The sequence below is a fragment of the Hyla sarda genome, chromosome 2, assembly GCF_029499605.1.
Source record: "Hyla sarda isolate aHylSar1 chromosome 2, aHylSar1.hap1, whole genome shotgun sequence".
In the NCBI taxonomy this organism is placed as follows: domain Eukaryota; kingdom Metazoa; phylum Chordata; class Amphibia; order Anura; family Hylidae; genus Hyla; species Hyla sarda.
In genome coordinates this window covers 278228809-278254965 of record NC_079190.1, presented here as the reverse complement: position 1 = coordinate 278254965, position 26157 = coordinate 278228809, and the positions used below count along the sequence as shown (strand labels likewise).

The 26157-nt window shown below is 47.0% G+C and overlaps 1 protein-coding gene across 1 annotated transcript in view; it reads right to left on the bottom strand.

Moving 5' to 3' along the window:
* LOC130357875 (uncharacterized) overlaps window positions 1–25936 on the bottom strand; it is a 45299-nt gene extending 19363 nt beyond the window's left edge. The window contains exon 1 of the mRNA XM_056560621.1: window positions 25836–25936. The gene's annotated coding sequence lies outside the window, so the exon portion shown is untranslated. The remainder of the gene's footprint in view (window positions 1–25835) is intronic.
* Between the last annotated feature and the right edge of the window lie 221 nt (window positions 25937–26157).

Below are 26157 nucleotides of genomic sequence, written 5' to 3'. Positions count from 1 at the left end.
TTTAGAAGCGGCGGTCAAAGCTGACCGCCGCTTCTAAAGTGAAAGTGAAAGTGACCCGGCTGCTCAGTCGGGCTGTTCGGGACCGCCGTGGTGAAATCGCGGAGTCCCGAACAGCTGACAGGACACCGGGAGGGCCCCTTCCTGCCTCCTCGGTGTCCGATCGGCGAATAACTGCTCCGTGCTGGAGATCCAGGCAGGAGCAGTCAAGTGCCGATAACACTGATCACAGGCGTGTTAATACACGCCTGTGATCTGTGTAAAAGATCAGTGTGTGCAGTGTTATAGGTCTCTATGGGACCTATAACACTGCAAAAAAAAATTAAATTTTTTTTTAATAAAGGTCATTTAACCCCTTCCCTAATAAAAGTTTGAATCACCCCCCTTTTCCCATAAAAAAAATAAAACAGTGTAAAAAAAATAAATAAATAAACATATGTGGTATCGCCGCGTGCGTAAATGTCCGAACTATAAAAATATATAATTAATTAAACTGCACAGTCAATGGCGTACGCGCAAAAAAATTCCAAAGTCAAAAAAAACGCATTTTTGGTCACTTTTTATACCATTAAAAAATGAATAAAAAGTGATCAAAAAGTCAGATCAAAACAAAAATCATACCGATAAAGACTTCAGATCACGTCGCAAAAAATTAGCCCTCATACCACCCTGAATGTGGAAAAATAAAAAAGTTATAGGGGTCAGAAGATGACATTTTTAAACGTATAAATTTTCCTGCATGTAGTTATGATTTTTTCCAGAAGTGCGACAAAATCAAACCTATATAAGTAGGGTATCATTTTAACCGTATGGACCTACAGAATAATGATAAGGTGTAATTTTTACCGAAATATGCACTGCGTAGAAACGGAAGCCCCCAAAAGTTACAAAATGGCGTTTTTTCCTTGATTTTGTCGCACAATGATTTTTTTTCTGTTTCGCCGTGCATTTTTGGGTAAAATGACTAATGTCACTGCAAAGTAGAAATGGCGACACAAAAAATAAGCCATAATATGGATTTTTAGGTGGAAAATTGAAAGGGTATGATTTTTAAAAGAAATGGAGGAAAAAATGAAAGTGCAAAAACGGAAAAACCCCGAGTCCTTAAGGGGTTAAAGGGGTTCTCCGGTGGAAAACTATTTTTTTTTAAATCAACTGGTGCCAGAAAGTTAAACAGATTTGTTAATTACTTCTATTAAAAAATCTTAATCCTTCCAGTACTTATCAGCTGCCGTAGGCTCCAGAGGAAGTTCTTTTCTTTTTGAATTTATTTTTTGTCTGACCACAGTGCTCTCTGCTGCCACCTCTGTCCATGTGAGGAACTGTCCGGAGCAGGAACAATGCCCCATAGCAAACCTATCCTGCTCTGGACAGTTCCTGACATGGACAGAGGGGGCAGCAGAGAGCACTGTGATCTGACAGAAAAGAAATTCTAAAAGAAAATAACTTCCTCTGGAGCCTACAGCAGCTGATAAGTAGTGGAAGGATTAAGATTTTTTAATAGAAGTAATTTACAAATTTGTTTAACTTTCTGGCACCAGTTGATTTTTCAAAAAATTGTTTTCCACCGGAGTACCCCTTTAATAGCCATGGGGACATTAAGCACCGTCCCATTGCAATGCAGTTCTAAGCAGAATTCTGCCAACAGAATGAACATGTTTATTCTTTCAGCAAAATCTGGATCCACCTTGGAAGTACTGCTACAGAACTTCCATAGTGTGCACAGTGCATCAAAATCCCATTGAGATAAATAGAATTCTGCTTAAAATAATTACAGGCGGACTTTTTGCAGTGTGCATGGGCCCTAACAGTGTCATAGGCAACAGAGAGTGGTAGTAGTGCTTAGTGCTGAGACATAGTTAGGTAGGTACAGGCTCTTACATCTCAGCTTGTAGAGCCATTTGGATAAAGATGTCATGTGACACTACATACAAGTCTTAAGTTTTAAGTTTAGGCTCGAAGTATTCCATTTGACGGCCACAGAAAAAAATGTTGGAGTCTCTCCTTGAAGGATTAATAGTTAGAAGATTATATTGTAATCCTGTGCCTCTAATGAAGGAGAGTCTCAATTTGCACCTGTATTTGTTGACATTTAGGCATCGGTTATGGCTCTTATTACATAACTGAATAAGGCCATATTGGTTAGTTTTTCTCGTTCCCAATTAATGTCTTGTGATGAACCTTGGTATCTTTGGTGTAAATGTGTTAGGATTTAGTGATGGCTTTTAGTGGATACATGTTCACATGTCTTTTCTCTGGGTGATGTTGGTACAGACTGTGGAAATTCTTAGGTGGCATTAATCTGTTGTGTGGTTAAAAGGGTAACTATAATGTTGTTTTGGTGGCCGGATACACGTTCAAATTCCCATCAACTCAGTAGCCTGCTGCTAATGCCAAAGGATTTTGAACATATATCCTGCCACGCAACAACATTTGTACTTGGAGCTTAACACTCGTACTCATGGCTGCAACATTACATACCTACATGCATGAATGACATTAAAGGGGTATTCCAGGCAAAAACTGTTTTTATATATATCAACTGGCTCCGGAAAGTTAAACAGATTTGTAAATTATGAATTCGGGTAGAAAACAGACATGGTGCACATCTACAATCTTGTATAATGATCTGTTTGCTTCTCAGCATAATATCAAAAACTAACAGGTTGTTAGTATACATTTTTGATCAAAAAGTACAAGCCCACTTGCCACGTCAAGGCCACCTATTTAGAGTGGGTCCCTAACGTCCCTAGCATAAAATGACGTAGCACTGGGCGGCGACCACCACCGCCTCGACACCAGTGCCCACGGGGGGGAAACGACCCACTGGCAGAGCGGCCCCAATGCCACTCAAACCAGTCCATGGGTCGCACCCCCCCCCCCCCCCCCCCCGCAGACACGGCGCCACGGCAGCAACAGATGCTGCACAGCACAACACCAGTGTGAACAAGGTGTAATAGCTCATTTACCATGCTCTCCCAGTCAGACTGGGAGGCTGCTAGGAATGAAATGGCCCTTGTGTAGCTAACTACTACTTGTATAGGGTTGGGCTGAGGGGGTGGGGAAGAGTGCAGCACATGTTCAAACAAAAAAAGGAGGGGATAGAAAACACAGTGTGAATTCGGGTAGAAAACAGATATGGTGCACATCTACAATCTTGTATAATGATCTGATTGCTTCTCAGCATAATATCAAAAACTAACAGGTTGTTAGTATACATTTTTGATCAAAAAGTACAAGCCCACTCGCCACGTCAAGGCCACCTATTTAGAGTGGGTCCCTAACGTCCCTAGCATAAAATGGCGTAGCACTGGGCGGCAACCACCACCGCGGCGACACCAATGCCCACGGGGGGGAAACGACCCACTGGCAGAGCGGCCCCAATGCCACTCAAACCAGTCCATGGGTCGCACCCCCCCCCCCCCCGCAGACACGGCGCCACGGCAGCAACAGATGCCGCACAGCACCACACCAGTGTGAACAAGGTGTAATAGCTCACTTACCATGCTCTCCCAGTCAGACTGGGAGGCTGCTAGGAAAGAAATGGCCCTTGTGTAGCTAACTACTACTTATATAGGGTTGGGCTGAGGGGGTGGGGAAGAGTGCAGCACATGTTCAAACCAAAAAAAGGAGGGGATAGAAAACACAGTGTGAATTCGGGTAGAAAACAGACATGGTGCACATCTACAATCTTGTATAATGATCTGATTGCTTCTCAGCATAATATCAAAAACTAACAGGTTGTTAGTATACATTACTTAACACTCGTACTCATGGCTGCAACATTACATACCTACATGCATGAATGACATTAAAGGGGTATTCCAGGCAAAAACTTTTTTTTATATATATATCAACTGGCTCCGGAAAGTTAAACAGATTTGTAAATTATTTCTATTAAAAAATCTTAATCCTTCCAATAGTTATTAGCTTCTGAAGTTTTCTGTCTAACTGCTCAATGATGATGTCACGTCCCGGGAGCTGTGCATGATGGGAGAATATCCCCATAGGAACTGCACAGCTCCCGGGACGTGACATCATCATTGAGCAGTTAGACAGAAAACAACAACTCAACTTCAGAAGCTAATAACTATTGGAAGGATTAAGATTTTTTAATATAAGTAATTTACAAATCTGTTTAACTTTCCGGAGCCAGTTGATATATAAAAAAAAGTTTTGGCCTGGAATACCCCTTTAACCTTACCAAAGCGGTCAGAGGTGTGCCATAAACTGTGTTCGAGGGCACGCCTATAGAGGGCATACCCTGTAGGTGAAAGAATAAAATAAGGGATGGTTGGGCATGTGTCCTGCAAAAACATGTATGCCCCATCTCGTGATGCATGGGCGTTATAGACCCATGCCTCCTTGCACAAACCATGAACGCTCTCGCCTCAAGGTGCGGGGAGGGGCATTATAACACACAGCGGTGCTCGCGTCAAGCCTGGCAGGTCCCAGCTGCTATCAGCAGCCAGGGACCCGCCGGTAATGGCAGACATCCGCGATCGCGCGGATGTCCGCCATTAACCCCTCAGATGCCGTGATCTTGGCTGCAGCACCCACCTGTATGGCTTCCACCTCACACCAGCAACACTGGAGGCTTCGGATCCCACCCCCCAATGCAAGTCTATGGAAGGTCCATCACGCCTCCTCCCATAGACTTGCATTGAGGGGGCGGGTGTGACGGCACACGGGGCGGAGTCGTGACATCACGCTCTACTGCCATTGTGGTCGGGATCCGAAGCCTCCAGCATTGCCGGTGTGAGGTGGAAGGTGGGTGCTGCAGCCGAGCGGGACCCTGGCGATCTGACATCTTATCCCCTATCCTTTGGATAGGGGATAAGATATCTAGGGGTGCGGAGTACCCATTTAAGGTTTGATTTTACTCATATCCTGACCTCCTATCTCGACCTCATATCCCAACCTCCTATTCTGTCCTGTCCGTCTTTGTGAGATGGAGTGTGGCTTGCCAGCCGGACCGACACTTTCACCAGGAGCTGCAGAGCGGAGCTTGTGGAGTAAGGTACTGGAAGTCCCATATACTTGCATGGGACTTAAAACAAAAACCCATCTTTTATATAAGGGTGTAGGTAAGGGTTAATTTAACTAGTATTATCGAAATGTATTATCGAAATATCTCCAGCCGTTTTGGAAGTTATGCTGGAACATATATTTCCCGTAGACTTATATGGGACTTTAAACAAAAACCCCAACCCTGGCAAATGGGGGTGAGTAAGGGTTAAATCACCTATCCTATGTTTGTTGTTGACATATAAGTAACATGTGTGCCAAGTTTCATGTTAATATCTTTAGCCGCTTGGACGTGATGCTGGAACATATATATACACACACACACACACATACACACATTGAGGTTTATTTACTAAGAGTGGAGTGTAGGTTTTGATTTCCGACTGGTATTTTCCCAACGTATTTACTAAGGTTTCCCTACATTTTTCACTTTTCCCTACGTTTTGCTTTTTTTTTTACAACTGTTCTGATCTGTGGAAACCATAGTAAATATGTTGGGATTTTTCAAAACTGTCAGGGCCACGCCCCTTTTGTTGGGACCACGCCCACTCTATCCAGTGGCCATGCCTCCTTTTGGGTTTACCTTGTGAAATGGAGGGTTTTGTTTTTTTTGGTCGCAAATTGTGTCGCAAGGGATGTGCGACACAATTTGGGCGCAAAACCCAACAAAAAAGAGTCAGGATCACGTTAGTAAATAAACCCCACTGAGTTTTATATATATATATATATATATATATATATATATATATATATACACTAGCTCAGTACCCGGCGTTGATCGGTTGTTCCCTCCTAATCGTTTTTTGGGGAGGAAAATAAACAAAGGAGGAAGCTTTTGATTTCATATCCCGTCCTCATATATTGTTTTCATATTCCAAGCTCATATCCCATGATCATATCTTCATATCTTGACCTCATATCCCGTCCTCCTATCTTGACCTCATATCCTGTCCTCATAACCCAACCTCATATTTCGACCTTCTATCCCCACCTCATATCCCATCCTCCTATCTCAACCTCATATCCCGTCCTCATATCTCAACCTCATATCCCGTCCTCACATTCCGTCTTCATATCCCTACCTCATATACCATCCTCATATCCCGACCTCATATCTCATTCTTATGTCCCATCCTCATATCCTGTCCTCAGGTGGGACTGATTTGTGATGAACATATTGTAAGCTCAAATTAGAAGGGGACATTGCTTTGTGGGACTTGGCGTGATTTGCAAGCCAGACCGATGCACAAAAAGGGTAGAGAATAAAAGGGGTGGGCTTAAACATTGTCTTTGTGAGATGGGACGTGATTTGCAAGCTGGATTGACACATTCACCAGGAGATGCAGAGTGGAGCTTGTGGAATAAGGTACTGGAAGTCCCATATACTTGCATGGGACTTGAAACAAAAACCCAGCTTTTATATAAGGTAAATATAATGAAGAAATTATATGACCAGTCCTCAAGGATATTGAAAAGAGTAAAAAAGCGAAAAAATAGAAAGGAAGAAGCAAAGAGATGTGTCACGATGCCGGCTGGCAGGTAGTGGATCCTCTGTGCCAGAGAGGGATGGCGAGGACCGCGCTAGTGGACCGGTTCTAAGCCACTACAGGTTTTCACCAGAGCCCGCCGCAAAGCGGGATGGTCTTGCTGCGGCGGTAGTGACCAGGTCGTATCCACTAGCAACGGCTCACCTCTCTGGCTGCTGAAGATGCTGAAGATAGGCGAGGTACAAGGGAGTAGGCAGAAGCAAAGTCGGACGTAGCAGAAGGTCGGGGGCAGGCGGCAAGATTCGTAGTCAGGGGTGATAGCAGGAGATTTGGTACACTGGTTATAAACACACAAAACGCTTTCACTGGCACTAAGGCAACAAGATCCGGCAAGGGAGTGCAAGGGAGGAGACTAGATATATCCAGGGGAACAGGTGGGAACCAATTAAGCTAATTGGGCCAGGCACCAATCATTGGTGCACTGGCCCTTTAAATCTCAGAGAGCTGGCGCGCGCGCGCCCTAGAGAGCGGAGCCGCGCGCGCCAGCACATGACAGCAGGGGACCGGGACGGGTAAGTGACCTGGGATGCGATTCGCGAGCGGGCGCGTCCCGCTGTGCGAATCGCATCCCCAACGGCCATGACAGTGCGGCGCTCCCGGTCAGCGGGACTGACCGGGGCGCTGCAGGGAGAAAGACGCCGTGAGCGCTCCGGGGAGGAGCGGGGACCCGGAGCGCTAGGCGTAACAGTACCCCCCCCCTTAGGTCTCCCCTTCTCTTTGCCCGGTAACTGCCTCCCCTGGGATGAGGACACCTGGAAAGAATGGAGGGTTTCCTCAACGGCAGGCAGTACAGCAGGAGTGGGAATGGGGAGGGAGGGCAGAGGGCGAGGCCTGGCATGGGGCAGTGTGACACCAGGACGGGGGCCATGGGGTGGCACAGAGGCTTGGCTGACGGGACTGGGAGGGGGGGAAGGGCATTTCCTGTGGCAGGCAGAGTCCTTAATGACCTTAGGGGGACCGGATACAGAAGGAACCACAGGGTCACGGCAGGGAGTACTGGGAACCGGTTTTAGACAGTTCTTGGAACAAGAGGACCCCCAACTCCTGATCTCCCCAGTGGACCAATCCAGGGTAGGGGAATGAAGTTGAAGCCAGGGAAGTCCAAGGAGAATTTCCGAGGTGCAATTGGGGAGGACCAAAAGTTCAATCCTCTCATGATGAGATCCGATGCTCATAAGAAGGGGCTCCGTGCGGAAACGTATGGTGCAATCCAACTTGGCTCCGTTGACCGCGGAAACGTGGAGTGGCTTGACAAGACGGGTCACCGGAATGCGGAATTTATTCACTAGGGATTCTCGAATAAAATTTCCAGAAGCTCCAGAGTCCAGGCAGGCCACGGCTGAGAGAGAAGAGCTGGCTGAAGCAGAAATCCGCACGGGTACCGTGAGACGTGGAGGAGCAGACTTGGAACCAAGAGACGCCACACCCACGTGAGCTGGGTGCGTGCGTGCGTTTCCCAGGCGTGGAGGACGGATAGGGCAATCCACCAAGAAATGCTCGGTACTGGCACAGTAAAGACAGAGATTTTCTTCCCTGCGGCGATTCCTCTCTTCCTGGGTCAGGCGAGACTTATCCACTTGCATGGCCTCCTCGGCGGGAGGCCCAGGCGTAGATTGCAACGGATACTGTGGGAGAGGTGCCCAGAGATCTAAGTCTTTTTCCTGGCGGAGCTCTTGGTGTCGCTCAGAAAAACGCATGTCAATGCGGGTAGCTAGATGGATGAGTTCTTGCAGATTGGCAGGAATCTCTCGTGCGGCCAGCACATCCTTGATGCGACTGGATAGGCCTTTTTTAAAGGTCGCGCAGAGAGCCTCGTTATTCCAGGATAATTCTGAAGCAAGAGTACGGAATTGTACGGCATACTCGCCAACGGAAGAATTACCCTGGACCAGGTTCAGCAGGGCAGTCTCGGCAGAAGAAGCTCGGGCTGGCTCCTCGAAGACACTCCGGAGTTCAGTGAAGAAGGCCTGGACTGTGGCTGTGGCAGGATCATTGCGGTCCCAGAGCGGTGTAGCCCAAGACAAGGCCTTTCCTGAGAGAAGGCTTACTACGAACGCCACCTTAGACCGTTCTGAAGGAAACAAGTCCGACATCATCTCCATATGCAGGGAACACTGAGACAAAAAGCCACGGCAAAACTTAGAGTCCCCATTAAATTTGTCCGGCAAGGACAGGCGGAGGCTAGGAGTGGCCACTCGCTGCGGAGGAGGTGCAGGAGCTGGCGGAGGAGATGATTGCTGAAGAAGTTGCGAATGTTGGTGCACAATGGTGGACACTTCCGACAGCTGGTGGGTTAGATGGGCGATCTGTCGGGCGATATCAGAGACAACTGGCAGGGGAACCTCAGCGGGATCCATGGCCGGATCTACTGTCACGATGCCGGCTGGCAGGTAGTGGATCCTCTGTGCCAGAGAGGGATGGCGAGGACCGCGCTAGTGGACCGGTTCTAAGCCACTACAGGTTTTCACCAGAGCCCGCCGCAAAGCGGGATGGTCTTGCTGCGGCGGTAGTGACCAGGTCGTATCCACTAGCAACGGCTCACCTCTCTGGCTGCTGAAGATGCTGAAGATAGGCGAGGTACAAGGGAGTAGGCAGAAGCAAAGTCGGACGTAGCAGAAGGTCGGGGGCAGGCGGCAAGATTCGTAGTCAGGGGTGATAGCAGGAGATTTGGTACACTGGTTATAAACACACAAAACGCTTTCACTGGCACTAAGGCAACAAGATCCGGCAAGGGAGTGCAAGGGAGGAGACTAGATATATCCAGGGGAACAGGTGGGAACCAATTAAGCTAATTGGGCCAGGCACCAATCATTGGTGCACTGGCCCTTTAAATCTCAGAGAGCTGGCGCGCGCGCGCCCTAGAGAGCGGAGCCGCGCGCGCCAGCACATGACAGCAGGGGACCGGGACGGGTAAGTGACCTGGGATGCGATTCGCGAGCGGGCGCGTCCCGCTGTGCGAATCGCATCCCCAACGGCCATGACAGTGCGGCGCTCCCGGTCAGCGGGACTGACCGGGGCGCTGCAGGGAGAAAGACGCCGTGAGCGCTCCGGGGAGGAGCGGGGACCCGGAGCGCTAGGCGTAACAAGATGGAGATAAAAGATGTGGACAAATTGACAGATAGTAGATCACAAATAAAAGTATGGAAATTAAACTAATGCTGACTACAGTAATCCTATCTTGATTACAGTGATAATAAAAATACCTGCAAAATAAAACTTAAACAATCATGTACATTTATTAAGTGAAAATAATAATAAAATAATATTAAAACACCTGGGCAGGGCCCTTGCCCAGGTATTAGAGATATATTTAAAAAAAAAATTAACTTATAAAATTTCTTGTAAATGATAGATTGCCAACCTTCTTATAAAAATAATTGCTTATAAAATATTGTATATAAGATAACAGCCAATGGCCAAAGTCAGTGTGATAGTTCTAGTCTATTTTAGCAGCCACAGTAGTTGGGATTGTTCATCTCATGAAGCCAATGTACTGTATTGGTAACAAAATGGATACAAAGTGTCCGTTAAATATAGCAGATGAGATGAGCGATACAGTTATGCCTCCCACTTTACTTCAAAGAACGATCACAGTATAGGACATTCAGAGCGGTACCTTATTTGTAGTCTTCACCATGTTGTACAGCAGCTGACTGTCTCCGGAGCGGCAGACTCCTGGAGACTGGGATGAATCAGCGCCTGCACGGACTAAAACGAGGGCAACCACCAACCTGGCATAGGTGCAGGGGTTCCTCCGGGAAAGCGTATGTGGAGGTACGTTGGTCCCAAATGATGCGCTGTTGTTCTCTATGATGTATAGAGCCGGCATCCAATATGAGGCAGTGGGTGAATGGAGTTATGCTGGGCACTACTCGCCTGTCGGCCTAAGGAGTAGCGATCGGCTGTGAGCCGGCGTCCTCGTGGTGTGAATAGCGCGCTATTCAGTAGTGGGCCACGAGTCTGGGTACTGCAGCGCTGGCAAGGCGGTATTGGCTGACTTGGTGGCTGATATAAACAAAAGATGGTTGTGGCAATACTTAAAGATTGAGGCTAAACGCATTTCACCACAATTGTGGTATTCCTCAGTAGCCTTGATATATATGTTTTCTAATATATCAAGGCTACTGAGGAATACCACAATTGTGGTGAAACGCGTTTAGCCTCAATCTTTAAGTATTGCCACAACCATCTTTTGTTTATATCAGCCACCAAGTCAGCCAATACCGCCTTGCCAGCGCTGCAGTACCCAGACTCGTGGCCCACTACTGAATAGCGCGCTATTCACACCACGAGGACGCCGGCTCACAGCCGATCGCTACTCCTTAGGCCGACGGGCGAGTAGTGCCCAGCATAACTCCATTCACCCACTGCCTCATATTGGATGCCGGCTCTATACATCACAGAGAACAACAGCGCATCATTTGGGACCAACGTACCTCCACATACGCTTTCCCGGAGGAACCCCTGCACCTATGCCAGGTTGGTGGTTGCCCTCGTTTTAGTCCGTGCGGGCGCTGATTCATCCCAGTCTCCAGGAGTCTGCCGCTCCGGAGACAGTCAGCTGCCGTACAACACGGTGAAGACTACAAATAAGGTACCGCTCTGAATGTCCTATACTGTGATCGTTCTTTGAAGTAAAGTGGGAGGCATAACTGTATCGCTCATCTCATCTGCTATATTTAACGGACACTTTGTATCCATTTTGTTACCAATACAGTACATTGGCTTCATGAGATGAACAATTCCAACTACTGTGGCCGCTAAAATAGACTAGAACTATCACACTGACTTTGGCCATTGGCTGTTATCTTATATACAATATTTTATAAGCAATTATTTTTATAAGAAGGTTGGCAATCTATCATTTACAAGAAATTTTATAAGTAAATTTTTTTTAAGCATATCTCTAATACCTGGGCAAGGGCCCTGCCCAGGTGTTTTAATATTATTTTATTATTATTTTCACTTAATAAATATACATGATTGTTTAAGTTTTATTTTGCAGGTATTTTTATTATCACTGTAATCAAGATAGGATTACTGTAGTCAGCATTAGTTTAATTTCCATACTTTTATTTGTGATCTACTATCTGTCAATTTGTCCACATCTTTTATCTCCATCTCTTTGCTTCTTCCTTTCTATTTTTTCTCTTTTTTACTCTTTTCAATATCCTTGAGGACTGGTCATATAATTTCTTCATTATATTTATCTACATATTTCTTGGTCTTGGGGTAATCAGACCTTACCAGTTAACCTCAGGCTATTTATTGATTGAGCTGCACTACCCTTGATTTTATATAAGGGTGTAGGGTAAGGGTTAATTTAACTATCATATCTTTTTATTTGACATATAAGTAATATGTGTACCAGGTATTATTGAAATATCTCCAGCCGTACGGAAGTCATGTGGGAACAAACATTTCCCATAGATTTGCATAGGACTTTAAACAAAAACCCCGACCCTCACAAATGGGGGTAGTTAAGGGTTAAATTAACTATGCTATACTTTAAGTGGACATATAAGTAACACGTGACCAAGTATTATTGAAATATCTCCAACCTTTGGAAGTTATGCAGTAACATATATTTCCCATGGACTTGTATGGGACCTTAAACAAAAACCCTGAGCCTGGCAAATGGGGGTGAGGAAGGGTTAAATTATGTATCCTTTGTTTGTTATTGACATATAAGTAACATGTGTGCCAAGTTTCATGTTAATATCTTTAGCCGTTTGGACGTGATGCTGGAACATACATACACACATACATACATACATACATACACACATACATATTTGCTCTGATTTACTAAGAGTGGAGTGTTTATTCTGGAGTGATTTCAATATCATTAGTTTTTTTCAGGCTTATTTACTACTCTGTCGCACATGTCGGTTATTTTTGTGTTGCACGTTTTTTTGTGTCGCACTTGTCAATTGTGTCGCACAAACTCAGAGCTAAAGAAATTAGTTGTGTGAGTCAAAATGGTTTATACTTGTTTGTTTATAAATGTTTCCATGAATCAAAAGTATTCATGTGTTATAATTTTTCAAACATTACAACAATTATCCTTGTTTATCAGCTTGGGTGTTAAATTGATTTAACCCCTTAAGGACGCAGGGTTTTTCAGTTTTTGCATTTTCGTTTTTTTCCTCCTTACCTTTTAAAAATCATAACCCTTTCAATTTTCCACCTAAAAATCCATATTATAGTTTATTTTTTGCGCCACCAATTCTACTTTGCAGCGACATTAGTCATTTTACCCAAAAATCCACGGCAAAACGGAAAAAAAAATAATTGTGTGACAAAATCGAAGAAAAAAAACGCCATTTTGTAAATTTTGGGGGCTTCCGTTTCTACGCAGTGCATATTTCGGTAAAAATAACACCTTATCATTATTCTGTAGGTCCATACGGTTAAAATGATACCCTACTTATATAGGTTTGATTTTGTCGTACTTCTGGAAAAAATCATAACTACATGCAGGATAATGTATACGTTTAAAAATGTCATCTTCTGACCCCTATAACTTTTTTATTTTTCTAAGTATGGGGTGGTTGGAGGGCTAATTTTTTGCGTCGTGATCTGAAGTTTTTATCGGTACCATTTTTGTTTTGATCAGACTTTTTGATCACTTTTTATTCATTTTTTAATGGTATAAAAAGTGACCAAAAATATGCTTTTTTGGACTTTGGAAGTTTTTTTTACGTGTAGGCCATTGACTGTGCGGTTTAATTAACCATATATTTTTATAGTTCGGACATTTACGCATGCGGCAATACCACATATGTTTATTTTTATTTACACTGTTTTATTTTATTTTTATGGGAAAAGGGGGGTGATTCAAACTTTTATTAGGGAAGGGGTTAAATGATCTGTATTAACACTTTTTTTTTTGCAGTGTTATAGCTCCCATAGGGACCTATAACACTGCACACACTGATCTCTTACACAGATCACAGGCGTGTATTAACACGCCTGTGATCAATGTTATCGGCGCTTGACTGCTCCTGCCTGGATCTCAGGTACGGAGCAGTCATTCGCCGATCGGACACCGAGGAGGCAGGTAAGGGCCCTCCCGGTGTCCTGTAAGCTGTTCGGGATGCCGCGATGAGGCGGTCCCGAACAGCCCGTCTGTGTAGCCGGGATACTTTCACTTCAGACGCGGCGGTCAGCTTTGATCGCCGCGTCTGAAAGGTTAATACAGGGCATCACCGCGATCGGTGATGTCCTGTATTAGCCGCGGGTCCAGGCCGTTGATGGGGGCCGGGACCGACCCGATATGACGATACTGCGTGACCCCGCGGCATATCGCGGGAGCCGGCGGAGGATGTAAATATACGTCCTTCATCGTTAAGGGGTTAAATCTAATATTGCAAATGTGTTAAAAAGAAAAAAAAATTAAACATTAACTATCACAAAAGCATTCAATATTTTATTAATTAGTGTTGAACTGTACAAAATGTTTTCAGGTTATAAAACAAGTCACTTTCACACAAAACACAATGGCAAACAGTCCCTTGTTAGAAATTACTCCATTTTTGGAATTCCACTCGGCCTCTTGGCTGTCAGTTATTGTGTGAGGCAAACTCACACTTTTTCTCTAGTGATTTTGGAAGTACTCAGAGTATTTTTTGGTTTTTGTCGGTAAAATGTCAATTTTTGCATAAAACACGCCCATTTGAGAGTGAAAAAAAAAACACTCCGAGTGTTTTCTAAAGTGTCGGTTGTGCGACTAAAATTTGGTTGCATAAATAGTCGCACAGACGTTGCGACTAAAATTTAGGCGCAATAACCGAGAAAAAGAGTCGGTTGGACTTTAGTAAATTAGGGCCATTGAGTTTTATATATATATAGATTGATACCCTATACTGAAGTATACCAGCTTGGTATGTCAAAAGGACAGTGTTTCGGCTTAGGTTTCATTAAGTAAATAAGGGCCTAGCATATGTGGTGGGAGCTATGTTATTTGTTTTATTATATACTGTTTCATGTTACAGTATAGTACACTACGCTATTCCAAACCTTTTTTTTTACCATCAACCAATGCATACTCATTTAGCAAGGTCACTCCGGCTTCTATCTGGCAAATTGGGACTTCTGAATATCCATGCTACAGTTGGGCAAAAAAGTATTTAGTCAGCCACCAATTGTGCAAGTTCTCCCACTTAAAAAGATGAGAGAGGCCTGTAATTTTCATCATAGGTATAACTCAACTATGAGAGACAGAATGAGAAAAAAAAATCTATGAAATCACATTGTCTGCTTTTTAAAGAATTTATTTGCTAATTATGGGGGAAAATAAGTATTTGGTCAATAACAAAAGTTCATCTCAATACTTTGTTATATGCCCATTGTTGCAAATAATTATAAAACATATATTTTATTGATATACATTAACTCCACTGATTGGAGAAAAAAGGTGTAACTCCAGATGGTCCATATAACAACAAATCCCATGTATAGTATAAAATGGCTGTTCGTGAGTTACGGTGGCGTCTCTCCAGCGGTCCTCTGTGTATTGTTACATTGCATTGGTATGTATTTGTTCTTTCTATGTTTGCACCTTATATATAGTGGGATTTTCCACATGGCATGTTGCAATATGAGGAACAGCCATTTTATACTATACATATGATTTGTTGTTATATGGACCATCTGGAGTGATGCCATTTTTCTCCAATTAGTGGAGTTTTCCCCTCTATGTGAGATTTTATTCTATGTCTTTTAATGTATATCAATACAATATATATATATATATGTTTTATAATAAAAAGCGACTTCGCACTCTTTCTTGTTAAATTTGCATACAATGGAGTGCACATGGGCTGTAGATTTAGTATAATATAAAAGCATTTGCAGTTACACATTACATCAACTTTAATGTATTACTTGCCTTTGGTTGCATTTATACCTTTTGTTGGCAATGACAGAGGTCAAACATTTTCTTTAAGTCTTCACAAGGTTTTCACACACTGATGCTGGTATTTTGGCCCATTCATCCATGCAGATCTCCTCTAGAGCAGTGATGTTTTGGAACTGTCGCTGGGCAACATGGACTTTCAACTCCCTCCAAAGGTTTTCTATGGGGTTGAGATCTGGAGACTGGCTAAGCCACTCCTGGACCTTGAAATGCTTCTTACAAATAAACGCCTTTGTTGCCCGGGCAGTGTGTTTGGGATCACTGTCATGCTAAGAGACCCAGCCACTTTCATCTTCAATGCCCTTGCTGATGGAAGGAGGTTTTCACTTAAAATCTCACGATACATGATCCCCATTCATTCTTTCCTTTACACAGATCAGTCGTCCTGGTCCCTTAGCAGAAAAACAGCCTCAAAGCATGATGTTTCATCCCCCATGCTTCACAGTAGGTATGGTGTTCTTTGGATGCAACTCAGCATTCTTTCTCCTCCAAACACGACAAGTTGAGTTTTTACCAAAAAGGTCCACTTTGGTTTCATCTGACCATATGACATTCTCCCAATAATCTTCTGGATCATCCAAATGCTCTCTAGCAAACTTCAGACAGGCCCAGACATGTACTGGCTTAAGCAGGGGGACACATCTGGCACTGCATGATTTGAGTCCCTGGCGGCGTAGGGTGTTACTAATGGTAGCCTTTGTTACTTTGGTCCCAGCTCTCTGCAGGTCATTCCCTTGGTCCCCCTGTGTGGTTCTGGGATTTTACCATTCTTTTGATCATTTTTACACCACAGGGTAAGATCTTGCGTGGAGCCCCCGGATTGAGGGAGATTATCAGTGGTCTTGTATGTCTTCCATTTTCTAATAATTGCTCCCACAGTTGTTTTCCTCACACCAAGCTGCTTGCCTATTGCAGATTCAGTCTTCCCATCCTGGTGCAGGTCTACAATTTTGTTTCTGGTGTCCTCCGACAGCTCTTTGGTCTTGGCCAAAGCGGAGTTTGGACTGTGACTGTTTGAGGTTGTGCACAGGTGTCTTTTATACTGATAACAAGTTCATACAGGTGCCATTAATATAGGTAATGAGTGGAGGACAGAGGAGACTATTAAAGAAGATGTTACAGGCCTGCGAGAGACAGAAATCTTGCTTGTTTGTAGGTGACAAAATACTTATTGTCACGATTCGGCTGGCAGGAGGTGGATCCTCTGTGCCAGAGAGGGATTGGCGTGGACCGTGCTAGTGGACCGGTTCTTAGCTGCTACTGGTTTTCACCAGAGCCCGCCGCAAAGCGGGATGGTCTTGCAGCGGCGGTAGCAACCAGGTCGTATCCACTAGCAACGGCTCAACCTCTCTGACTGCTGAAGATAGGCGCGGTACAAGGGAGTAGACAAGAGCAAGGTCGGACGTAGCAGAAGGTCGGGGCAGGCAGCAAGGATCGTAGTCAGGGGCAACGGCAGGAGGTCTGGAACACAGGCTAGGAACACACTGGGAAACGCTTTCACTGGCACGATGGCAACAAGATCCGGCAAGGAAGGGAAGGGGAAGTGAGGTTATATAGGGAAGTGCACAGGTGAATTCACTAATTAGAACCAGGCGCCAATCAGCGGCACACTGGCCCTTTAAATCGCAGAGACCCGGCGCGCGCGCGCCCTAGGGAGCGGGGCCGCGCGCGCCGGGACAAGACCGACGGAGAGCGAGTCAGGTACGGGAGCCGGGATGCGCATCGCGAGCGGGCGCCTGCCGCATAGCGAATCGCATCCCGGCTGGGAGAGGTATCGCAGCGCACCCGGTCAGCAGGTCTGACCGGGGCGCTGCAATTGCGAGAATGTTGCGAGCGCTCCGGGGAGGAGCGGGACCCGGAGCGCTCGGCGTAACAGTACCCCCCCCCTTGGGTCTCCCCCTCCTCTTGGAGCCTGAGAACCTGAGGATAAGACTTTTGTCTAGGATGTTGTCCTCAGGTTCCCAGGATCTCTCTTCAGGACCACAGCCCTCCCAATCCACCAGGAAAATTTTTTTTCCTCTGACCGTCTTGGAGGCCAGAATCTCCTTCACGGAGAAGACGTCAGAAGAGCCGGAAACAGGAGTGGGAGAAACAAATTTGGGAGAGAAGCGATTAATGATGAGTGGTTTAAGGAGAGAGACATGGAAGGCATTGGGAATACGGAGAGAAGGAGGAAGAAGGAGTTTGTAAGAGACAGGATTAATCTGGCACAAGACTTTGAAAGGACCAAGATAGCGTGGTCCCAGTTTGTAACTGGGGACACGAAAGCGGACATATTTAGCGGAGAGCCATACCTTGTCTCCGGGCGCAAAAATGGGGGGAGTTCTTCTTTTCTTATCGGCAAACCTTTTCATGCGGGATGAAGCCTGTAAAAGAGAATTTTGGGTCTCTTTCCATATGGTGGAAAGATCACGAGTCACTTCATCCACAGCGGGCAAACCAGAGGGCAAGGGAGTAGGGAGGGGGGGAAGAGGGTGACGGCCGTACACCACGAAAAATGGGGACTTAGCAGAAGATTCTGAGACTCTGAAGTTGTATGAAAATTCGGCCCATGGTAGAAGATCTGCCCAGTCATCCTGGCGGGAGGAAACAAAATGCCGTAAATAGTCACCCAGGACCTGGTTAATTCTTTCTACTTGCCCATTGGATTGGGGATGATAAGAAGAAGAGAAGTTTAATTTAATCTTGAGCTGTTTACAGAGGGCCCTCCAGAATTTAGACACGAATTGGACGCCTCTATCCGAGACGATCTGTGTGGGCAAACCGTGAAGACGAAAAATGTGTACAAAAAATTGTTTTGCCAACTGAGGCGCTGAAGGGAGACCAGGAAGAGGAATAAAATGTGCCATCTTGGAAAATCGATCAACGACCACCCAAACAACAGTGTTGCCACGGGATGGGGGTAAGTCTGTAATAAAGTCCATACCAATCAGAGACCAAGGCTGTTCGGGGACAGGCAGAGGATGAAGGAGACCAGCAGGCTTCTGGCGAGGAGTCTTATCCCGGGCACAGACAGTACAGGCCCGCACAAAATCAACAACATCCGTCTCCAGAGTCGGCCACCAATAGAAACGAGAGATGAGTTGCAAGGACTTTTTGATGCCCGCATGGCCTGCGAGGTGGGAGGAGTGACCCCATTTGAGAATCCCGAGACGTTGGCGTGGAGAAACGAAGGTCTTCCCTGGAGGAGTTTGCCTGATGGAGACTGGAGAAGTGGAGATCAGACAGTCAGGAGGAATGATGTGTTGCGGAGAGACCTCTACTTCCGAGGCATCCGAGGAACGAGAGAGAGCATCGGCCCTAATGTTCTTGTCGGCAGGGCGAAAATTAATTTCAAAGTTAAAACGGGCAAAGAACAACGACCACCTGGCCTGGCGAGGATTCAGCCGTTGGGCAGACTGGAGATAGGAGAGATTCTTGTGATCGGTGTAAATGATAACTGGAAATTTTGATCCCTCCAGCAGATGCCTCCATTCCTCAAGTGCCAATTTAATGGCCAGTAGTTCTCGATCCCCGATGGAGTAGTTCCTCTCCGCCGGAGAGAAGGTCCTAGAAAAAAACCCACAAGTAACAGCATGCCCAGAAGAATTTTTTTGTAGAAGGACCGCTCCAGCTCCCACTGAGGAGGCATCAACCTCCAATAGGAAGGGTTTAGATGGGTCAGGTCTGGAGAGCACGGGAGCAGAAGAAAAGGCAGACTTGAGCCGTTTAAATGCGTCTTCCGCTTGGGGAGACCAGGACTTAGGATTGGCATTCTTCTTGGTTAAAGCCACGATAGGAGCCACAATAGTGGAAAAATGTGGAATGATTTGTCTGTAATAATTGGCGAACCCCAAAAAACGTTGGATAGCACGGAGTCCGGAGGGGCGTGGCCAATCTAAGACGGCAGAGAGTTTATCTGGGTCCATTTGTAGTCCCTGGCCAGAGACCAAGTATCCTAGGAAAGGAAGAGATTGACATTCAAACAGACATTTCTCCATTTTGGCATAAAGTTGATTGTCTCGAAGTCTCTGAAGAACCATGCGGACATGCTGGCGATGTTCTTCTAAGTTGGCAGAAAAAATCAGAATATCGTCCAGATACACAACAACACAGGAATATAAGAGATCACGAAAAATTTCATTAACAAAGTCTTGGAAGACGGCAGGGGCATTGCACAGGCCAAAGGGCATGACTAGATACTCAAAGTGTCCATCTCTGGTGTTAAATGCAGTTTTCCATTCGTCCCCCTCCCTGATGCGGATGAGATTATAGGCACCTCTTAAGTCCAGTTTGGTAAAGATGTGGGCACCTTGAAGGCGATCAAAGAGTTCTGAGATAAGAGGTAGGGGGTAGCGGTTCTTTACCGTGATTTTATTAAGTCCGCGGTAATCAATGCAAGGACGTAGGGAGCCATCTTTTTTGGACACAAAGAAAAATCCAGCTCCGGCAGGAGAGGAGGATTTGCGGATAAACCCCTTTTTTAAATTTTCCTGGATGTATTCAGACATAGCAAGAGTCTCTGGGGCGGACAGAGGATAAATTCTGCCCCGGGGTGGAGTAGTGCCCGGGAGGAGGTCAATAGGACAGTCATAAGGCCTGTGAGGAGGTAAAGTCTCAGCTTGTTTTTTGCAAAATACGTCAGCATAGTCCATATAAGCCTTAGGGAGACCGGTTACAGGGGGACCCACAGGGTCACGGCAGGGAGTACTGGGAACCGGTTTAAGACAGTCCTTGAAACAAGAAGTACCCCAGCTCTTGATCTCTCCTGTGGACCAATCAAGGGTTGGGGAATGGCGTTGAAGCCACGGTAGTCCAAGGAGAATTTCGGAAGTGCAATTGGAGAGGACCAAAAACTCAATTTTTTCGTGATGAGGTCCGATGCACATTAGGAGGGGCTCCGTGCGGTAACGCACGGTACAGTCCAATCTTTCATTGTTAACACAATTGATGTAGAGGGGTCTGGCGAGACTGGTCACCGGGATGTTGAACCTGTTGATGAGAGAGGCCAAAATAAAATTTCCTGCAGATCCGGAATCCAAGAAGGCCATAGTAGAGAAGGAGAAGGTAGAGGCAGATATCCGCACAGGCACAGTAAGGCGTGGAGAAGCAGAGTTGACATCAAGAACTGTCTCACCTTTGTGCGGAGTCAGCGTACGTCTTTCCAGGCGGGGAGGACGGATAGGACAATCCTTCAGGAAGTGTTCGGTACCGTCACAGTACAGGCAAAGATTCTCCATGCGGCGTCGTGTCCTCTCTTGAGGTGTCAAGCGAGACCGGTCAACTTGCATAGCCTCCACGGCGGGAGGCACAGGAACGGATTGCAGAGGACCAGAGGAGAGAGGAGCCGGGGAGAAAAAACGCCTCGTGCGAACAAAGTCCATATCCTGGCGGAGCTCCTGACGCCTTTCGGAAAAACGCATGTCAATGCGAGTGGCTAGATGAATGAGTTCATGCAGGTTAGCAGGAATTTCTCGTGCGGCCAGAACATCTTTAATGTTGCTGGATAGGCCTTTTTTAAAGGTCGCGCAGAGGGCCTCATTATTCCAGGATAATTCGGAAGCAAGAGTACGGAATTGGATGGCGTACTCGCCAACGGAAGAATTATCCTGGACCAGGTTCAGCAGGGCAGTCTCAGCAGAAGAGGCTCGGGCAGGTTCCTCAAAGACACTTCGAATTTCCCAGAAGAAGGAGTGTACAGAGGCAGTGACGGGGTCATTGCGGTCCCAGAGCGGTGTGGCCCATGACAGAGCTTTCCCAGACAGAAGGCTGACTACGAAAGCCACCTTAGACCTTTCAGTAGGAAACTGGTCCGACATCATCTCCAAGTGCAGGGAACATTGCGAAAGAAAGCCACGGCAAAACTTAGAGTCCCCATCAAATTTATCCGGCAAGGATAGTCGTAGGCCGGAAGCGGCCACTCGCTGCGGAGGAGGTGCAGGAGCTGGCGGAGGAGATGATTGCTGGAGCTGTGGTAGTAGCTGCTGTAGCATCACGGTCAGTTGAGACAGCTGGTGGCCTTGTTGCGCTATCTGTTGCGACTGCTGGGCGACCACCGTGGTGAGGTCGGCGACAACTGGCAGTGGAACTTCAGCGGGATCCATGGCCGGATCTACTGTCACGATTCGGCTGGCAGGAGGTGGATCCTCTGTGCCAGAGAGGGATTGGCGTGGACCGTGCTAGTGGACCGGTTCTAAGTTACTACTGGTATTCACCAGAGCCCGCCGCAAAGCGGGATGGTCTTGCAGCGGCGGTAGTAACCAGGTCGTATCCACTAGCAACGGCTCAACCTCTCTGACTGCTGAAGATAGGCGCGGTACAAGGGAGTAGACAAGAGCAAGGTCGGACGTAGCAGAAGGTCGGGGCAGGCAGCAAGGATCGTAGTCAGGGGGAACGGCAGGAGGTCTGGAACACAGGCTAGGAACACACTAGGAAACGCTTTCACTGGCACAATGGCAACAAGATCCGGCAAGGGAGTGCAGGGGAAGTGAGGTATACATAGGGAGTGCACAGGTGAACACACTAATTAGACCAACTGCGCCAATCAGTGGCGCAGTGGCCCTTTAAATCGCAGAGACCCGGTGCGCGCGCGCCCTAGGGAGCGGGGCCGCGCGCGCCGGGACAGGACCGACGGAGAGTGAGTCAGGTACGGGAGCCGGGGTGCGCATCGCGAGCGGGCGCCACCCGCATCGCGAATCGCATCCCGGCTGGGGGCGGTATCGCAGCGCACCCGGTCAGTAGATCTGACTGGGGCGCTGCAGTAGCGAGGATGTTGCGAGCGCTCCGGGGAGGAGCGGGGACCCGGAGCGCTCAGCGTAACAGGCACCTTGAAGGCGATCAAAGAGTTCAGAGATAAGAGGTAGGGGGTAGCGGTTCTTTACCGTGATTTTATTAAGTCCGCGGTAATCAATGCAAGGACGTAGGGAGCCATCCTTTTTGGACACAAAGAAAAATCCAGCTCCGGCAGGAGAGGAGGATTTGCGGATAAACCCCTTTTTTAAATTTTCCTGGATGTATTCAGACATAGCAAGAGTCTCTGGGGCGGACAGAGGATAAATTCTGCCCCGGGGTGGAGTAGTGCCCGGGAGGAGGTCAATAGGACAGTCAAAAGGCCTGTGAGGGGGTAAAGTCTCAGCTTGCTTTTTGCAAAATACGTCAGCATAGTCCATATAAGCCTTAGGGAGACCGGTTACAGGGGGAACCACAGGGTCACGGCAGGGAGTACTGGGAACCGGTTTAAGACAGTCCTTGAAACAAGAAGTACCCCAGCTCTTGATCTCTCCTGTGGACCAATCAAGGGTTGGGGAATGGCGTTGAAGCCACGGTAGTCCAAGGAGAAATTTCGGAAGTGCAATTGGAGAGGACCAAAAACTCAATTTTTTCGTGATGAGGTCCGATGCACAGTAGGAGGGGTTCCGTGCGGTAACGCACGGCACAGTCCAATCTTTCATTGTTAACACAATTGATGTAGAGGGGTCTGGCGAGACTGGTCACTGGGATGTTGAACCTGTTGATGAGAGAGGCCAAAATAAAATTTCCTGCAGATCCGGAATCCAAGAAGGCCTTAGTAGAGAAGGAGAAGGTAGAGGCAGATATCCGCACAGGCACAGTAAGGCGTGGAGAAGCAGAGTTGACATCAAGAACTGTCTCACCTTTGTGCGGAGTCAGCGTACGTCTTTCCAGGCGGGGAGGACGGATAGGACAATCCTTCAGGAAGTGTTCGGTACCGGCACAGTACAGGCAAAGATTCTCCATGCGGCGTCGTGTCCTCTCTTGAGGTGTCAAGCGAGACCGGTCAACTTGCATAGCCTCCACGGCGGGAGGCACAGGAACGGATTGCAGAGGACCAGAGGAGAGAGGAGCCGGGGAGAAAAAACGCCTCGTGCGAACAAAGTCCATATCCTGGCGGAGCTCCTGACGCCTTTCGGAAAAACGCATGTCAATGCGAGTGGCAAGATGAATGAGTTCATGCAGGTTAGCAGGAATTTCTCGTGCGGCCAGAACATCTTTAATGTTGCTGGATAGGCCTTTTTTAAAGGTCGCGCAGAGGGCCTCATTATTCCAGGATAATTCGGAAGCAAGAGTACGGAATTGGATGGCGTACTCGCCAACGGAAGAATTACCCTGGACCAGGTTCAGCAGGGCAGTCTCAGCAGAAGAGGCTCGGGCAGGTTCCTCAAAGACACTTCGAATTTCCGAGAAGAAGGAGTGTACAGAGGCAGTGACGGGGTCATTGCGGTCCCAGAGCGGTGTGGCCCATGACAGAGCTTTCCCAGACAGAAGGCTGACTACGAAAGCCACCTTAGACCTTTTAGTAGGAAACTGGTCCGACATCATCTCCAAGTGCAGGGAACATTGTGAAAGAAAGCCACGGCAAAAGTTAGAGTCCCCATCAAATTTATCCGGCAAGGAAAGTCGTAGGCCGGAAGCGGCCACTCGCTGCGGAGGAGGTGCAGGAGCTGGCGGAGGAGATGATTGCTGAAGCTGTGGTAGTAGCTGCTGTAGCATCACGGTCAGTTGAGACAGCTGGTGGCCTTGTTGCGCTATCTGTTGCGACTGCTGGGCGACCACAGTGGTGAGGTCGGCGACAACTGGCAGTGGAACTTCTGCGGGATCCATGGCCGGATCTACTGTCACGATTCGGCTGGCAGGAGGTGGATCCTCTGTGCCAGAGAGGGATTGGCGTGGACCGTGCTAGTGGACCGGCTCTAAGCTGCTACTGGTTTTCACCAGAGCCCGCCGCAAAGCGGGATGGTCTTGCAGCGGCGGTAGCAACCAGGTCGTATCCACTAGCAACGGCTCAACCTCTCTGACTGCTGAAGATAGGCGCGGTACAAGGGAGTAGACAAGAGCAAGGTCGGACGTAGCAGAAGGTCGGGGCAGGCAGCAAGGATCGTAGTCAGGGGCAACGGCAGGAGGTCTGGAACACAGGCTAGGAACACACTGGGAAACGCTTTCACTGGCACGATGGCAACAAGATCCGGCAAGGAAGGGAAGGGGAAGTGAGGTTATATAGGGAAGTGCACAGGTGAATTCACTAATTAGAACCAGGCGCCAATCAGCGGCACACTGGCCCTTTAAATCGCAGAGACCCGGCGCGCGCGCGCCCTAGGGAGCGGGGCCGCGCGCGCCGGGACAAGACCGACGGAGAGCGAGTCAGGTACGGGAGCCGGGATGCGCATCGCGAGCGGGCGCCTGCCGCATAGCGAATCGCATCCCGGCTGGGAGAGGTATCGCAGCGCACCCGGTCAGCAGGTCTTACCGGGGCGCTGCAATTGCGAGAATGTTGCGAGCGCTCCGGGGAGGAGCGGGGACCCGGAGCGCTCGGCGTAACACTTATTTACACCATAATTTGCAAATAAATTCTTTAAAAATCATGTGATTTTATAGATTTTTTTTCTCATTATCTCTCATGGTTGATGAAAATTACAGGCCTCTTTCATCTTTTTAAGTTAGAGAACTTGCACAATTGGTGGCTGACTAAATACTTTTTTTCTCCACTGTATGTACACTAAAAGCTTTCCTGTAGTTCACACAATAATGGGGAACTTAGATACTTAGATTGGATTTTAATCTATATAACTCATAACACTTACTCCCAAGAAGGTCTAACATAACACCACACCGGAGTAATAAAAATATTACATATATGCTACATACTAGCTGAGTACCCGGCGCTGGGGGGGGGGCAACAAAGGAGGAAGTTTTTGTTCTCATATCTCAACCCAATATTCCGACCTCGTATCCCATCCTCATATCCCGTCCCTATATCCCTTCCCCATATCCCGTCCTCCTATCCTATCTTCATATCCTGTCCTCCTATCCAATCCCTATATCCTGTCCTCATATCTAATCCTCATATCCGGTCCTAAAGTGGGGCTGAGTTGTGATGAATATATTGTAAGCTGAAAATAAAAAGGGGTGTGGCTTAAATGGTGGGCGTCTATTTGCAAGATGGGGCATGGCATGTGGGGGGGTGTGGCTTGCCAGCCGGACTGACGCATTCACCATGAGATACAGAACGGAGCTTGTGGAGCAACGTACCAGAAATCCTATATACTTGCATGGGACTTGAAACAAAAACCCCATCCTTCACTTATGGGGGTAAGTTAATATTAATTTAACTACTATATATTTTTATTTTACATATAAGTTAAATGTGACCAAATGTTATCAAACTATCTCCAGCAGTACGGAAGTTATGCTGGAACATACATTTCCCATAGATTTGCATTGGACTTTAAAGGGCTACTCTGGGGAACTAAACCCATAGCTCATCCTTTCCTTCTCCCCAACCTAAGTATTTGTGTAAATATCATTCATTATCTATATAGTGCAGTTTCCCTGTTACAGCTGTCACTTACTTGCAAGAAGTGAGAGATTTACATCATCCTTTCAGCCATACTGTCTTGAAGCAAAGTACTAATTTCTCCCACATTTCAGGACAAGCCCACGTGACCTCGCTCTTGTCTGGCAGAGCCTTCTCCCCTCCTCTTCCCTCCCTGTGACACGATCTAGGAGAGAAGCCGACAGGGAGAAACACAAAACAACATCCTAGCACAGGAGCCTTATCTTGAGATGCTGGGTTCCTGTCTCATGAAAGATTACACATTATCTTTATACTGTAGGTTCATATGATTACGATATATGGAGGTTTTGTTATATTTTACTACTTTTTGTGAGAAA